The sequence below is a fragment of the Phodopus roborovskii genome, unplaced genomic scaffold (assembly GCF_943737965.1).
Source record: "Phodopus roborovskii unplaced genomic scaffold, PHOROB, whole genome shotgun sequence".
NCBI lineage: Eukaryota > Metazoa > Chordata > Mammalia > Rodentia > Cricetidae > Phodopus > Phodopus roborovskii.
In genome coordinates, this window is record NW_026126407.1 from 58,188,858 (window position 1) to 58,206,579 (window position 17,722).

At 45.6% G+C, this 17,722-nt stretch overlaps 1 pseudogene; it reads right to left on the reverse strand.

Moving 5' to 3' along the window:
* Positions 1–4,814: 4,814 nt before the first annotated feature.
* LOC127219677 (60S ribosomal protein L7-like) lies at positions 4,815–5,569 on the reverse strand (annotated as a pseudogene).
* Positions 5,570–17,722: the final 12,153 nt, after the last annotated feature.

Sequence of the window (17,722 nt, forward strand, 5' to 3'; positions counted from 1 at the left end):
ATTGGCCATGACTAAAGTAGATTTTCCTAGGTCTATTTAGTTCTAACTTTTATGTTCTCTCCCAAGGCTTCAGTGGAATGTAATGCCCAGTTAACAATCTTCTAATGTGGAAATACCAGTTTCTGTTTTCTGTGCTCCTGGTTAAATCCTGTGCCATCTGTTCATTTCTTAATAAGCATAGGGTATCATCAGTGAGACTAACAATAGGCTATTAGCACATATCTGCATGCATTTGTCCCAATACTAACAACTGCAGCCTGCTAAGCTGTGGCTCACCCACAGAAAAGTCACCTAATTGGGAGGCAGGGGATCTACTGAAAAGGAAGGATCCCCTCTGCTTAGTGTGGGACCACAAGTGGGAAGCTGGAAATAACCTTTCTCTATGTCACTGTAGAGGTGGAGCAAGGTGTCAATGGCATGCAGAGGAATTCACAGGTTCTGCTGGGGATAAATATCCAGCCATGGCACGAAGTAGCTCCCTTTCCTACACATACAGAATATGAATGTCAGGAGGCTGACAGAGTTTCTGCAGATGTCCCCCTCCTGTCCTAGCGCCTCCTGGTAGACATGGAGGGATAGGTCACTATGCTGACCCTGGCTGGCATTTAAGACGGCTTTATAATTACATTGACTAAAACTGCCAGTGACCTTTTGGTCTTCTCATCTGGGAGCATGAGACTTTCACATGTGGCTTTTATCTTATTTCAGTGCTCTAATCAGCACTTCCCTTTCCCTTTCTCTGGCCCTGTTTAGAGTTAGACTACAGCTCTGGGCCATTGGGGCAACTTGTTGTCTCTTTCAACTTCCTTGAAAATCCCTAGTGTCCAGACTTCACTGCTGGCCACCTAAAGCCTTTGAGGGGCAGTCTTGGCATCACTGTATCTAAGACTCCTCACTGTGGGCAAAGTTGTGAGCCAAGGGCTCAGGGTTCTCTCTTTCCTTTCCTCATCTGTCTGGCTAATTCATCACCTAGGTGCCTCCAAGTGCTGTCCCCACCTGACCTACTCTCTCCCACAGCCATGATCTGTACTTGGAGGGCATAGACCTCAGGTTACCATTGTGTGCTCATGCATGAGGCAGTTGACTAGCTAATGTCTTTCACCTCCCCTGGGTAGCCAGCCTTTAAGATGGCTCTGGATGCTCTCTCCCTCCTGATATTCACACCCTGTGTGGTCTCCCATATCATTTCAGAGTCGGTTTCTGTGATTGAGGTGATGGTCAGGTGTGAAAGACTATGGCTTCCATCATGGAGCTTCTCTCTTGGTTTACTTATTTGGAGGATACCCAGCCATCACATCCAAGCTATTCAAGCACCCTGGAGGGAGATCCACATGGCAAGGACACCTGCCAAGAGCCATGTGGGTGATCTTGGTAGTAGATTCTTTAAGCCTTCAGATGACTAACACTTCATGAGAGAGCCTGAGCCAGAACCACTCAGTTATTGCTCTCTCACCTTCAGAAGTGTACAAGATCCTTATAAAAGTTGGTATAATGTTACACAGAGGTGTATAATAATGCATCTTTCACACAGGATGCTCTATTAGAGTAGAAACCATGACTACTGCTATTCTTTAAATCATACCTCCCATCTAGGGTAAGGGATCACTCAACACACAACCCGCCTCCCCCATACACAATGTATTTATACATAAATATACGTGTAGATATGCCCATATATACCTAAACATCTTTTGACTTTGTCACCAACAAACACTTCTTTGTATGTGTATTTGTATATGTGAATATGGCTAGGTTATACAGGTGCATGTGTGTGTATGCTATGTAGAGGCTATTGTTCTTTAGCACTGGTGTGTGTGTGTGTGTGTGTGTGTGTGTGTGTGTGTGTGTGTGTGTACAGGCTCTTTCACTTTCCTGATAGGTCAGTTGTTCTCACAGACAACCTCTCTGCCTGATCAGGGCCAGGATTACAAGCTCAGGCAATCAACTTCTTTACATGGGTTTTGAGTCTTAACACTTGTATGGCAGTCACTTGACTGAGTAACCTTTTCAGCCCAATGAATAATTATTGAGTATCAATGAAGTCAGGGCAGTGGTGTGACAGAGTCCTATTCTCTAAGACTATTCAAGAGGGATTTGATGAACAAGAGGGGAGAGTACTGTAGGAGTGGGATCTAGCTGGAGTAAAGGACCAGAACAGGTAGAGGTGGGTAGAGGCAGATCATTCATGACAAAGGGGCCTGAGTTTCTGAGGCCCATGGCTGAACCTGAGAAAGACTCTGACCCCACCAGATTTTTTGTGCCAGGTGGTATGCATAGGAACCCTCTGAGTTGGCATGATGGCAGACATCGCCTGACTCTGGCTGTGGGGAAGTTAGGAGAATCTGTCTTTACTGGGGGCTCTCCAGAGTAGGCCTTCCCACCTTTATCATGGGCAATGTGATGGAGTAGGAAGGAAGTGACTGTGGCTTCTGAATACTTGCTACTGCTCCAGTAGCTGGATGAGCTGTCACCATCAACCTCGGGCTCCACGCCTGCAAATACAGAGCAGAAGAAACAGGTGCACAGGATTCTTGTGCAAATTAAAAAGGCTGTGGATGTAAAGTTCAGAGCCCAATGCCTGCCACTTGGCAAATGCCACTGATGGTGTCATGCTTCTTCACCAGGGAAACAGACTTCAGAGTTCAGGTGCTCTTTTCCTTATTACTTTTAAATGAAACTTCAAGCATGCTGATATGCAGAAAAGCTTTTCCAGTGATTACACAGGACAATGTCTCCCTCCACCTCCACTCATACTGAAGACCCAAGTCTATTCAGTCATATCTTCCTTCATCCTTCATTCTGTTGCTCATGCTGGGGTCTGTTTTCAAAATGCACTCTTTGAGCAATTTCTGCCCCTGTGAGTAACCTCACCCATAATCCTGTAAATGACAGAAATAAAACTCACTGACTAGCCAAATTGGATGTTGGTGATATTTGTACTTCAGTGTGTTGTTAGTTTTCCATCTGGAGTGAGTAGAGCTTGTTTACCTCACTAGGAATAGTGTCCCCCAACAGAGCTCTACATGTAAATTTGAGAGTCCTAGTAATTGAGTAGCACACTGTGGATTTTTCATATCCATATATAGACATCTCTGCAGAACACATTGCTAGATCAATAAAACAATAACATTGTGTGGCCAGCTCATAAACCCAGGCATTAACTCACAAGCTACAATTGGTCCTGACTTTGATAAACAAAACAGGGAAGATTGTTTGACAGAATAAAAGCCACTTAACAAGCAATCTCCCCTGACACGATAAACATGGGATGGGCCCCGTATCTTAAACATTCAGGTAGGAATGGCAGACTCCATGGTCTGATCAGGCATATACACTATAGGCTTTAACAGATGTTCAGGAAGCCCATCTTTATTGCTTGTTGCCATATCCTGAGATCTGGGAGATGGTCACAACATTGTAAGTGTGCCTCTGTGAAGTACCACATCTATGAAGCAGGGCAGTCCTGGCCTCGGATTCGGGCATCTCTCCTGGGAGTCTGTGCTGTCTTGATTGGTGGCATTGTTTCCATCCCATGTTTACACTCTCCTCAACCAGCCTCCAGCTTGGCAGAATGGGGAGGATCCTGGGAGACTGGGTATCAGCTGGTCTCTTTTTGGTTTGCAAACAATTGATGAGAAGCTTAAGCAAAGAAGGGAAACTGCTCAGCTAGTGGAACCACAGCTCAGGAAGGCTGGACCCAGGTGCACATGCTGGAGTCCTACCTCTTTTCTTTCTTTTTTCCTGTGCTCTGCTCTAGTTTCCTCTGCGATGGCTTCATTGGTAGACTGTCTCAGGTGCACTCCCAGCTCCAAACATGCATTGTCATCCAGCAACTCCAGCTGGAAGAGAGCCTACCTTCTTTACACTTCCAGCCTAGGATTGTGCCTCTGTGGTTGGACCTGGTCATGCTGCTGTCTATGGCACTGCTGGCATGTGGTCAGAATGATGGCACTATGATGCATCCCATTTGCTTCTCCACCACAAGAAAGCTTGAAACAGAACTAACCCATCCAAACAGACCAGACTACAGCAGAGAAAGGTGTAGTCATCCTTTCTCCTCAGATGGTTAGTTTCCTTAAAACTAAATCACTTTGAATGAAGGTGGAACGGGGTAGACAGAGAGGCAGGCTGCTAGTCAGCTTCCAGAGACTTCCATGAAAGGAGCTGCTTGGAGACTGGCAGGTAACTTGTGTGTGTGTGTGTGTGTGTGTGTGTGTGTGTGTGTGTGCCTGTGTGCACATGGTTGGGCAGGGAATTATTTGCTGAATGGTGGTGTCCGTGAGTGCAAGTGGTATAAAGGTGACAACTGAGAAGAGAAACGGTGGAGCCAGGAAACCCTAGCTCCCACATGGGTACCACCATGGGAGATGGATAACAGCTTCTCAGCAGGCAGCAGATGGCAGATGAGGGGATGGGTGCATTTAGTCAGGGTCAGGGAAGAGGCTGAAAGTGTGGGAAGGGGTTGTATAGCAGAAATATGCTGGTAGGAAGCCAGAGGCCCAAGCTGGGGGCAGTGGCACATGCCAGTGACCCCAGCACTCAGGAAGTTTAGGCAGGAGAATACGATTTGGAGGTCAACCTGGACTATAGTGAGGGTCAGCCTTGGCAACTTAGTGACAATCTGTCCCAAAGAAAGTAGGGACAGAGGTCAAGTAGTCACATAGGGCCATGGTGAAGAGCAGCATGGCAGAGCAGGTGTTTTAGTTAGGGTTCTGTTGCTGTGAAGAGGCACCATGACCACAACAACTCTTTTTTTTTTTTTCCAAGCTGTGACTGTTTATTAATGACAAGATTACAAAAATACCACAGGCACCTTAGTTCAACCGTCTAATAAGCCTGTTTATCTGGTCTTCCCTGTTGCCAGCATCGCCACCTTCCACAAAGTGAGTGGTCTTTTTCTTCATCCCGCCCCGTGGAGAAGACAGTTTGAAGGGCCACAGGAAGTTGTTGGCTTCCTTGAAGCGTTTCCCCACTGTGTAGATCTCATGGATCAGATCCTCCATGCAGATAATGCTGTATTTACCAAGAGATCAAGCAATCAAGGAATTCTCCGTCAAGGCAATTCTCTTCTTATTGATTTTGCCATAGCCATGCTTGTAGATGAGCTCGTTTACTGACTTCAGGTTGGGGTACACCCATGCAATGTATGGTTCCACGATGCTCAGCATGTTAATCGAAGCCTTGTTGAGCTTAACAAAGGTGTCATTGAAGATCTGACGAAGACCGAGCAGCTGCAACACCTTACAGACCTTTGGGCTCACACCATTGATACCTCGAATTCGGATGACGAATGCCAGCTTGGGTTCTGCCAGCACGTAGAAGTTTCCAGCTTTCCTTGCCATCCTTGCCATGCGAATCTTCGTCGGTACATCTGCCTGTATTCCTTGTGATAATGCTTTGCCCTTTCATAGATGAGCTTCCTCCATGCCTTCCCCTGGGGTGTCTTCAGTGCAAACTTTTTCTGGAAGCACTTCACCTTCAGCTCCGCGAAATTCCTTAGCTTTTTCTTAAGGGTCTCTGGCACAGCAGGAACCTTCTTTTTCTTCTCCAGCACAGCCTCCATGGCTCCTTCCAGTGTGTGTGTGTGTGTGTGTGTGTGTGTGTGTGTGTGTGTGTGTGTGTGTAGGGGGAGGTGGAGAGAGCCACAGCAACTCTTATAAAGGAAAACATCTGGTTGGGATTGGTTTATAGTTCAGTCCATTGTTGTCAGGGCAGGAAGCACGGCACCACACAGACAGACATGGAGCCGGAGAAGGGGCTGAGAGTTCTGCATTGGGATCTGAAGGCAGCAGGAAGAAAGTGTGAACTGCTTGACCTGGCTTGAGCTTTGGGTCCTCAAAGTCCACCCCAGTCCTTCCTCCAACAAGGCCACACCTGCCAACAGTGCCACTCCCTACAAGCTTATGGGGAGTGTTCCACCCAGTCCCTCATGCCTGTAGCCAAAGGATAATGCAGAAATGCATTCAGTCCAACTTCAAAAGTCCCCACAGTCTACAACAGTCTCAAACTCATTTAAAAGTTTAAAGTTTCAACTCCCTTCTGAGAGTCATGCAATCTCTTAACTGTAACTCTTGTAAAATTAAAATAAAAAAGCAGTTCACATCCTTCCAACACACTGTGGCTGAGAATGCACATTACCGTTCGAAAGGAAGGAAAGGGAGCATAGTGAGGTCTTTAGCTTTCAATAGCAGATGAAACGGATTAAAACAGAACAGGTTGAACAAGTCCCCCAACAGGACCCAGCTTCTCCACAACAGCAAATACGCCTTCTAAAGTTACATGGCTAACATCCCGGGAAGTCTATTTAATGATTCAATTCAATTAAGTATATTTTTCCTCTCCAAGGAATTTTAAGTATAAAGTCCCAATCTCGCTGAAAGATCTCCAGCAGAGTGGTTTCTGGGCCAGCCTCTCACCTGCAGCGACCCCACACAGATGAAAAGCAAGTGCCAGTAGTTTATTTATTTCTCCCAACATAGTCCAGGATGAATACTGATGTCATCTCTAATTAGCAGAGGCCCCTGGCCGCCTGGTCCCAGTGAAAACTGGCTGTCTGTGGGTAGGGACAGTCTCTGAACTAGCTCTCCTGCAGAGGCGCTCTAATTACCAGTTAGGAAAACAAGCTTTGTGATGTTGTCAACATCTCCCCAACAGGGCAGATAATTGTTAACACACTTTCAGCCAGGGGGTGGGTTTCCAAAGGCAAGAGCACTAGGTCCTGGGGAACTAGAATTAGAGTTCATCTTCATTTCCTAACTGTCTTGTCCTTGGAGCTCCTGGTCACTGTCCATTGTTGTGGAATCAAACCCATCCCAAGAAAGGTTCAATATATGATGGCTTAAGGAGGATAGAGTGTGAGTCACTACTGATAAATTTCACAACAGACTGTTTAAAAGGGGGTTAGTAAGGCATAGCTTGAATCCCCTGCTACAGGAGATTCAAGTGTCAACTTTCCTCTCTTAGTGCGTAGTCCTGCTGCTGTATCTTCTGTGTTGTGGCCCCTTTGGGGGCCTCTTCCTCATTCTCCTGGCTAACCCTGCCTGCCATCTTGACATTCTCAGCTCAACCTACCATCTTTCAAAACTCCCCATAACACCCTCCCTCCATGCCCTTCTGACTCCTGTCATCAAACAAGCTACCAGCATCCTCCCTGAACCACATCTGGTGACAGGACGAGCAGAACATCTGGTTGACAAGGTCGTGGAATGGGCAAGATCCAGAGGCAGGCATGTCATTTAGAAAGCTGCAACAGAGACTCTGTGTGGTTTGGCCTCTGGCTATTTGGATGACATTTGTTGATGTACCGAGTTATGGCTTTAACCGACTATTTCATGTCACTCCCACAGGTACCACCATATCTCCATTTTACAGAAAGGAAGTCAAGATTTGCAGAGGTTAATTGGCAGGAATGGAGTTGAGAGCCCAGCTCAGGGGCTCTGGCTGCTTACTGCAGTGCAGAGGGGTGGGAGCTGGGAGTGAGGGAGGTGAGACACTCAGGAGACAGGTCCAAGTTTCTGAATTGAGGCACATAGCAGATGAAGCCACTTGTCAAGAGGGAGAAAAACAAAAGGGGATGTTCTTTGGGGAGGGAGGCAAATGGCAGTTTGGAAAGTGTGAGCTGTCTTAGGACACTGTCACGTTGTGTGTTCTCAAGAGGCTCATCTTGTCCTAAAAGAGACAGTTGATATGTCAGTCACCATTGTAAGCTATGAGGGCTCCCAGTATGGAGAAGTTTCCCAGGGACAGAAGAGGGAAATGGGGCTGCATAGGACACTGAGACATCAATATTTGAGTAGTTCCCTGAAGTCAGAGATATGCTTGACATTGGGCCCAGCACCTGCTTGACAGACATCTTTGGAGATAGTTCATGGTGTCTGCACACAGGAAATCAACAGATCTTCAGGTTGGGAACACAGTGGCTACTGCTGTTCTCACCTCAAGGGTTCACACTCTTCTCCCACCAACAGAAGAACAAAGGAGTAATCCCACCATTGGGGCATTTCAGCAAACAGGTGGTTCACGAGGCTTAGGTGTTTGATGTTCCAGTTTCCTCTCTCTCTCTGTTTCTCTCTCTGTCTCTCTGTCTCTCTGTCTCGCTGTCTCTCTCTCTCTCTCTCTCTCTCTCTCTCTCTCTCTGTGTGTGTGTGTGTGGGGGGTATAGGGTGGAGGACAACTTGCAGAGGTTGGTTCTTTCCTTCCATATGGAGTTCAGGAATTGAACTTAGGTGGCTCAATTAGGCAGCAAGTGCCTTTAACCACTAAATGATTTCACAAGCATAAATACGCTGGTGTATTTTAAAGAGTAAATACATCCTTTAAGAGTATGCTGAGATGGAATATCTACTGTCTTGAAGGGCTTGAAGGATATCCTAGAGGACTAAGGACTTTAGATGATGACAAAGGCCATGCTGTTCCCTTCTCCAGTGCTGAGCAGTCAGGGGCTCTGGGAGGTGAGGATGTAGAGAAAGCCACACATGGTCAGTTCTGTGCATGTGGTGGCCTTTGCCTGGTGACAGAGGGAACTGTACACAGCATTCCTGTTTCCTCAGAGAGCAGAGTGGGGGATGCACCTGCATGGGCTGTTGCCAAATTGCTGAATCACCTAGCCCACCCTCTCCCTTCACCTTCTTTGTCTCCCTTCATCCTCTTTGCCTGTCTTTCAAAGGACCTGTATCCTCTCCTAAGTTCATCTACTCTTCTCCAAGTGACCCTAATCTGCAAATGAACATGTCCCAGAACATCCTAGAACCACTGCGAGTCTTAAAAATTCAGGTGTTTACCTCCAGAGAATCTAGGAAATAGGAGGGCCCTAAGGGAGACATATATGGTCCCGCCCTCTACCGCCTGGAGAAGGGGAAAGGGACAAGAGACCCTGAGCAAATTGGGAGCACAGGTGGAGGGGAGGGAGGTAGGAGAAAGAGAAGGGGAGAAGAGGAGGGGGGAAGGACATGAAGGAGCAGGAAGATTGAGTGGGGGCAAAACAGAGGAGAGCAAGAAAGGAGATATCACAATAGAGAGAGTCATTATAGGTTTAAAGAGAAATCTGCCACTAGGGAGATTGATGGCTACCTTATATGCCATCCTAGAGCCCTCATCCAGTAGCTGATGAAAGCAGAAGCAGAGACCCACAGCTAAATACTGTGCCAAATTCCTAGAATCCAGTTGCAGAGAAGGAGGAGTGATGAGCAAAGGGGGCAAGGCCAGGCTGGGAAAATTCCTAGAAACAGTTGACCTTGTGGACCCCAGTCTGACAGCTAGGGAGCCATCATAGGACCAAATCAGACCCTCTGAAGGTGGGTCTTAGTTAGGGGACCTGGGCAGTCTATGGGGCCTCAGGCAGTGGAACCAATATTTATCCCTAGTACACGAATGGACTTTGGGAGCCCATTCCACATAGAGGGTTACTCTACATACACAGGTGAGGGCCTAGGCCCTGCTCCAAATGATGTGATAGACTTTGATGATCTCCCATGGAAGACCTCACTCTTGCTGGGGAGTGGATGGGGGTGGGATGGGGGGTTGGTGGGGGACATGAGAGGAAGGGAAGGAGAGGGAACTGGGATTGATATGTAAAATAAGATAGTTTCTAATTTAAATAAAAATTTATATATAAAAAAATTCAGGTGTTTTATCTTTTGGCTACAAAATTTTCATTTCTGTTCCTTGGACTTCCCCATTTTGAGCATATACTCTTTACAGTAGGTATTCTAGCACCTAGAGTAAGAGTCCCAACATTCCAGGCATCTGGGTCTGATCGACTTTCCCTTTGAGTCTTTTGACTTAAGTCTCTCCCTCTCCTCTCTTCTCCTTTTCCCTCCCCATTCTCTCCCCTTTCCCTACCTTTCTTTCCTCTCATTCCCCCATTCCCTTCTTCTCCCTCCCCTCTTCACACCCCCCATGTCAAGCACTCTGGAGTTGTGTCCTGTGTACTGTGACACTATTCTCTCTGGGTTCTGTAATGTTCCTCTGAAGACAGCTGCGCTTTTGCCTTAGCAGGAGAACAGGTTAGATTCCCTGTTGCTTGTTCTGGACAGTGGTCAAATCTTGACCTGATCGTTGCAGCTTTTGCTATTTTGCATGCTTTGGGGCAAGGCAGAGATTTGTGTGAAGTCCTCATACAGAATCAGGCTTTCCATCCTGGTCCTCTTCCCTCTAGGGTTTTTCACTTACTCTCCAGTAATCTGGGCTCCTTTGTCTGGTTTCTTTGGTCTCAGCAATAGCAGGTATTTGCAAAACTATTATTTATTCCTAACTCAACTGCTTAACAACAGTGGTTTGTCCTCAGGGCAACATCTTGGTGAGAGAGAAGGGATACAATTCATTCCCATGTCAGTTCTTCTCTAAGTCTGATTTAAAAATATTTTGTTTCAAAATAGAATCCATTGTAGTAAGTAAGGTACACACCAGGACACTGTAAGGTATATATCTTGCTGTGGCTGGAAGATGAAGTACTCCCCAGAGAGCAACACAGTTTGGGGAGGTTACATAGCCCCGAGGAGGTGGGTCCCAGGTATAGTGACTGCCAGCTTTTGAGGGTTGTCTTGTCCTTTTTCTTCTCTGCCTTCTGTCTGCATGAGGTGAGCAGCCTCTACTACATGCTCTCACCTGTTCTGATTCACTGTGGGCAATGACTCAACAGTGCAAAACTATGGATACCACGATGCTGTCTGCTTAAAAAATGTTGCCTTCTTTTGAAAAGTTGGTACTCTGCCTCTCTTACGTGCATTCTTACTAAGGTGGAGGACAGGAACTAATCCATCATTTCAGGGGCCCTTTTCCTTCTGGTTGGTGAGCATAAATGTGGTCTACTCAGATGCTCTTGTGTTCTACTTGAGGTTCCAATTTGTTTATTTTACTCATTAGTGACTCTGTACTCCCTGACCCACACCTCCCCATCCTCTTCACCCTTGGAACCACTGCTTTGTACCATATTCATGTATTTCACCTTTGTATTTCTGTGTGTGGTATGCATGCACGTGTGTGCCTATGCATATGTGCAGGCATGTAGAGGACCATGGCTGATCATGGGACTTTTTTTCAATTGTTCTTCAATTTTACATTGAGGTGGGCTCTCTCAATTGAACCCAGAGCTCACATAAACAGCTACCATTCTACCCAGCCTGCCCCATCCACTCAGTCTCCACAGTCTGAGCACTGGATTACAGGCAGGCTACCATGCTCACTGGAATGTGAACTGTTTTTGGGGACCCAAGCTCCAGTCCTCATCCTTGCTGCTTGTGTGGCAAACACTTCAAGTGCTAAAGCCATCTCTCCAGCCATTTTACTTTTTAAATATTTAATTTCACACATATATGGTATCATGCAACATCCCATTGTATAATGTACTCCAGGTCTATTATACAGGGAACTCATCCCTTTAAAGACTGAAATATACACAGTACATACTACATACATATGTGTACTGCACTTAACTGCTGACTCATCTTTCCACCTCTTCATGCACATCTGGATGGTCACAGCCTCTTGATGATATCTACACGTGCATATTCATGACAGCATCGTTCTCTAGGTTTTGAGTGCTCTGAATTGAGTGCTCTGCTCAAATCTCAGGTATGCTTTAGGGCTTTCTTTCTTAAAGGCAGTTAGTCTTTTGGTCTGTGGAGACTCAGCCCACGAATCTTCAAGTAGCATGTGAGTTGCTCTCCTTTCTGCTCAGGTGCAGTGTGACATTCTGTCTCTCATTTTCACTCAAACAAGGAAGCTGATGTTGGTCCACCAGCTTTCCGAGCTTTTCCTGGGTCTCTATGGAGCTGCTCATTACAGGAGGCTCTCTGAGTAGCACCTGCACCTAACATAGACCATCCTTCTCTTCAGTTGCTGCCCATGGCTACTAGGCTGGGGTCAGCCCCCTCCTCTGGCTCTTCTGCTTTGGTTACTACTCCACACCCACTCAGGAAACCAGGCTCAGAAAAGCTGGGGCCTGAGACACCTTTGTTATTCCCTCCGAAGTCTTTACTGTGCTCCAGGACCAAGGATGAAAGTGGGGTGCTTTTGCATCAAGACCGCTTCTCATGATTTGTGGGGGGTGCCTTTCTTGAGTTGGGGCATGAAGGTCCACACCCTCCGTGGGTCTTACATTCTTGTACTGGATATGTGAAATAAAAAATGTTCTAGCACAGAAAAATAGCCAAATTTGGAATTTTGAATTAGAAATGTGCAACCATGTGCATATGCAGATATCAAAAATGTTGACAGCCTGGTGTGGTAGCACCTGCCTAGAATCCCAGAGTCAAGAGTTCAAAGTTATCTCTGGCTACATAGCTGAGTCCCAGGGTAACCTGGGCCACATGAGGCCCTGTCTCAACAAAACAAATGAAACATAAAAAAACTGAAATATGAAACATTTGTTGTAGATAAGGACTACCCAACCTGTAGCACAAGGCTAAGAAAATATGGCTCTTTCCTGGAAGTTCCTCTCCAGTACTAAGTAAGGGCTGCTTATTATTGTGGCTGCTACAGAGCTGTCTTAGCTAGGGTTTTTACTGCTCAACCTGTTGCACAAGGCTAAGAAAATATGGCTCTCTCCTGGAAGTTCCTCTCCAGTACTAAGGGCTGCTTATTATTGTGGCTGCTACAGAGCTGTCTTAGCTAGGGTTTTTACTGCTATGAAGAGACACCACAAGCATGGCAACTATTATAATGAAAACAGTAATTGGGTGGCTCACTTACAGTTTTAGAGGTTCAGTCCATTATCATCATGAAAGGGAGCATGCTGAGAGGTACATCCTGTTGCCTACAGGAAGTAAACTGAGACACTGGGAAGCATCCTGAGCCTAGGAAACCTCAAAGCCTACCCCCACAGTGATACATTTTCTCTAACAAGGCTATACCCACTCTAACAAAGCCATACCTACTAATAGTGCCACTCCCTATGAGATTATGGGGGCCAATTACATTCAAACCACCACAACAGCTTTACTCTTTCACTTTATTCTGTGAGCAGCCAGGCCATGGTACATCCTTAGGCACAGTACTAGGCACAGATAACAGGAATGATCCTGGTATCCTGTGGCTTGCATCCCAGTGGGGTGACTTTTGATAATCTTTTGGTTGTCTATCAAGCACATTTGTTAGTATACCACAAAACTCAAACACACACACACACACACACACCAAATAAGGGGATTTGGCTGTGTGCCAAGGAAGACCACTCTCACCAATAACTGCTGAACTGAGAGAAAACAATAACAAGATACCAATGGCTGTCACAAGAAAGGGCCAGTATGAAGGCCTGGATCTTAGAGATGGCCAGCAAAGCTGTCCAGAGACAGGCTTGGGAGGCAGATATAGGACATAGTGAGTGTGGCCTGATAGCTCAATAAGGACTTTATGCTGAAGCCCTCAAAATGAGGAAGATTACTGTTAGAGATATCCAATGGAATGAGAGGTCACATCATTATTCGATCAAGTTTATTTACAAACTGAAAACATACAGGGAAGACTTGGTAAGTGCTGCGAGGCTGCCAAGTTTTAAAATAACGAAATAGAAACTGACAGAAGGAAAGAGAACCCAGTCAATAGAGTTTTTTTTTTTTTGAAAATGCTGTCTATTTTTTTAAAAAAAATCTTGCACGAACACACATACACACACACCTCTTAATGACAGAAACAGAATTTTGTGTAGTTATGTATAAAAAACCACCAGCCAAAATGGTTTTTGGCCTGTGCAGCCAGTTGCTATGGTTATGTGAGAAGAACATGTCTTCCCTCAGTGTCTACTCTGGGAAGCATTCACAGAGCCTGCTCCTGGCTCAAAGCACTACCATGCCCACTCTGCAACTGCAGAGCTGCCACAGACTCTGCTTAGAGGGTAATAATGGAGAGTTCAAGTCCAGGCAAAACATGTTTCTGCTGCCTCTTCTTCAAAGATTTTGCTCTAGAACCATACCATGTATGTACCATCTAGAATTGTGAGACAAATGGTCCTAGGCATTTGTTTGGGCTTAGAACCAGTCTTTTGCCTTGTAGTTATCTATCTGCAGCTGACACTCCCCTAAGACGGATGTTTAAGATATGCAGTGTGTTCTGTTTGGTAGACACACAGTTCATTCCCTCCTCACCCGCATACCCTTCCAACCTGTATACTGCAGTTAAGATGATCATCACTTAGCTAACCTCCTCCACAAACAATTTGAGACCACTTTAAATAACTTTTCAGTTTTAGTGGCCCCTTGACTTTCTAATTAATGAGACTAATAGGAAGGGAGCAAGAACTGACTTAAAGCTCTACTATAGAGCTATAGTCCTTCAAACAGCCTGGTATTGGCACAAAAATACACAGGTAGGCCAATGGAATCGAATCGAAAATACTGTCATTAACCCACACATCTACAAATGACTGATTTTTGACAAAACAGCTAAAAGTATATAATGGAAGGAGAAAATCATCTTCAACAAATGGTGCTGGTACAATTGGATGATGGTGTGTAGAAGACTGCAGATAGACCCATGTCTGTCGCCATGCACAAAACTCAAGTCCAAATGGATCAAAGACCTCAACATAAATCCAGCCACAGTGAACCTCTTAAAGGGAAAGTGGGAGGTACTCTTGAACAAATTGGTACAGGAGACTGCTTCCTGAACATAACTCCAGTAGCACAGACACTGAGATCGACAATTAATAAATGGGGCCTCCTCAAAGTGAGAAGCTTCTGTAAGGCAAAGGACACAGTGGACAAGACCAAATGGCAGCCCACAGCCTGGGAAAAGATCTTCACCAACCCTACATTTGACAAAAGAAGGACTGATTTCCAAAATATACAAAGAACTCATGAAACTAGCCAACAAAACACTAAGTAACCCTATTAAAAATGGGGTATAGAACTGAATAGAGAATTCTCAATAGAGGAAATCAAGAAGGCTGAAAGACACTTAAGAAAGTGCTCAACATCCTTAGTTATCAGGGAAATGTACATCAAAACAACTCCTGCCAGAATGAATCAAATTAGAAACACCAATGACAAATTATGCTGGAGAGGATGTGGAGAAAGGGGACCAATCTTCCACTGCTGGTGGGAGTGCAAACTTGTACAGCCATTTTGGAGATCAGTATGGCAGTTCCTCAGGAAAATGGGAATCAGTCTACCACAGGACCCAGCAATCCCCCTCTTAAGCATATACCCAAATGATCCACATCCATGCAACAGAGACTTGTGCTCAATTATGTTCATAGCAGCATTATTTGTAATAGCAAGAACCTGGAAGCAACCTAGATGCCCCTCAATTGAACAATGGATAAAGAAGATGTGGCACATCTACACAATGGAATACTACTCAGTGGGGGGGGCATTGGAATCTTGAAATTCACAGGCAAATGGATGGGACTTGAAGAAGGTTGATTGAGGTAATCCAGTCACAAAAAGAGGAATATGGTATGAACTCACCCATATATGGATTTTAGACATAGAGCAAAGGAGCACCAGACTATAATTCACACCGACAGAGAAACTAGGATACAAGGAGGAATCTCTTGTAAGAGATTCATACAAGGTCCTTCACAGATGAGGAAAGGAACAAGATCTCTTGAGCATATTGGTGGGGGTCAGTGAGTGGAGAGGGAGCTAGGAGAAAGAGAAGGGGAGGAAAGGAAAGCATATGGGACTAGGAAGATTGAATCAGGGGATGAATAGATGAGATGAGAGGAGAGGAGAGGCAGAGAGAGAGAGAGAGAGAGACAGACAGACAGACAGAGAGAGAGAGAGAGAGAGAGAGAGAGAGAGAGAGAGAGAGAATAAAAATGGAGCAATTATAGGTTTGAACAGAAAACTGACTCTAGAGAAATGTCCAGAAACTTACAAGACTGACCCCAACTAACAACTTGAGCAACAGTAGAAAGGCTATCATAAATGCCCTTCCCTGATAATGAGATTGATAACTAATTTATCTACCATCATAGAGCCCTCATCTAGTAACTGACAGAAATAGAAGCAGACACCCACAACTAAACATTGAGCCGAACTGGAATCCAGATGCAGAGAGGGAGGACAAGGCCAGACTACAGAAACCCAAAGAGACAGCTGACCTGAACAAGGAGGAGCTAATGCCCCCCCCCACTGATAGCTGGGAATCCACCATGGGGCTGACTCAGACCCCCCTGAACACGGATCTCAGTTAGAATTCCTGGGCAGTCTGAGGGACCTCTGTATCCCTGGCGCATAAAAGGACTTTGGAGCACATTCCCCATGGAGGGATAGTCCCTTAACCTAGAGGCAGGAGGGAGGGCCTAGTCCCTTCTCCAAATGATTTGACAGATTTAGATGACCCCTCCTGGAAGGTATCACCCTACAAGTGGATCGAGGGGATGGGAGGGGAGGGTGGTCAGCAAGCTTGGGAGGGTAGGAGAGAGGGAGGGAGGGAAGGAGAGAGAGAGAGGGAACTGGGATATGTAAAATAAGAAAAATAATAAAGAACTAGCATTTCTGAATCTGTGGGGATTGTAACTGTAAGTACAGTGTATTTCTATAATGTAAGTATTAGTGTATTTCTATAATGAGATACATGAGGTTGGGTACTGCATAAAGCAAAGAGGTTTACATCATTGTTCTGTGCCTTCAAGGGCAGGTATGGTGGCTCTGTTAAAGGCTTCTTGGTAGATGACACTACGATGGCCAGAGACCACTCTGTAAGGTAGGAAGCCAGAGAGCAACTGGCCCAAGAATGACCTAAGAGCCATCCACTAAGACCTTGTCATCTGAGGACAAGCCACTCCCAAATCAAAACCACCACAGCAGCAAGGAATCATGTCCCAACTGATGCATGTGTTCTGCTTGAGGATGGAGCTGCCTGAATTCCTGTCCTTCCATGTCCTTGGTGTTGTTCTTTTGATGCACCTAATGCCTAAGAAACACAAACACGAGATTCAGCGCCCACGTGGAGTTTATTGAGAGAGGGGAGAGAAAGGGGGTAGCTGGTGGCCAAGGGAAAGCAGGAGGGAGGGAGGGAGGGAGGGGGGGGGAGGGAGGGAGGGAGGGAGAGAGAGAGAGAGAGAGAGAGAGAGAGAGAGAGAGAGAGAGAGAGAGAATCCAGACAGAGAGAGAGGAGTGCTTGCTTTAAAAGGGGGGCTTGCGCATGTGTAACTGAGTCCTCTGGCAGCCAGGTAAAGCTTGATGTAGCGATGACAGGGCCATGAGCATCCCGTTAGGGGCGGGGGTCAGCTGGCTGCTAGTTTCTAACACTTGGAATGAGCCTGGGCCTTCCAGAGCTAAAACATCAGAGATAGCCCCCAAAAAAATTAAAAAAAAAAAAAAAACACAGCACGTTCATGTAGAAAATCTTTTATTATATTTCCTTTAATGAGATTCTTTTTTTAAAAAGGCATATGAGTGAACAGAATAGTGACATGCCATTTTAGTTAGATGGATATGCATTTGTTCCCCATAGCAGCGAGCCCCACCTTGATATTGCTGCTCCACTGAAGAATGGAAATGCCATGCCATTCCTTTCTTTAGTATATTCTCAGGTTTCTGAATCAGCTCTTTAATTTCTGTGTTTGAGGACAAGGATTTATTTCATTTCCATTGCTTCATACCATATCCTTGTCCCCATTCTGGGGCTGATGTATTTTTTTATATGGATCTTGGACAAAGGACATGCCTTCAGCCCACTGTAATTAAACTTTCTCCCATCATGGAGTCAAGCCCACACGTTTTTGAGCCCAGGGGTTGTAGTACTCAGTCTGGAACAATTGGACTATTAGTTATGC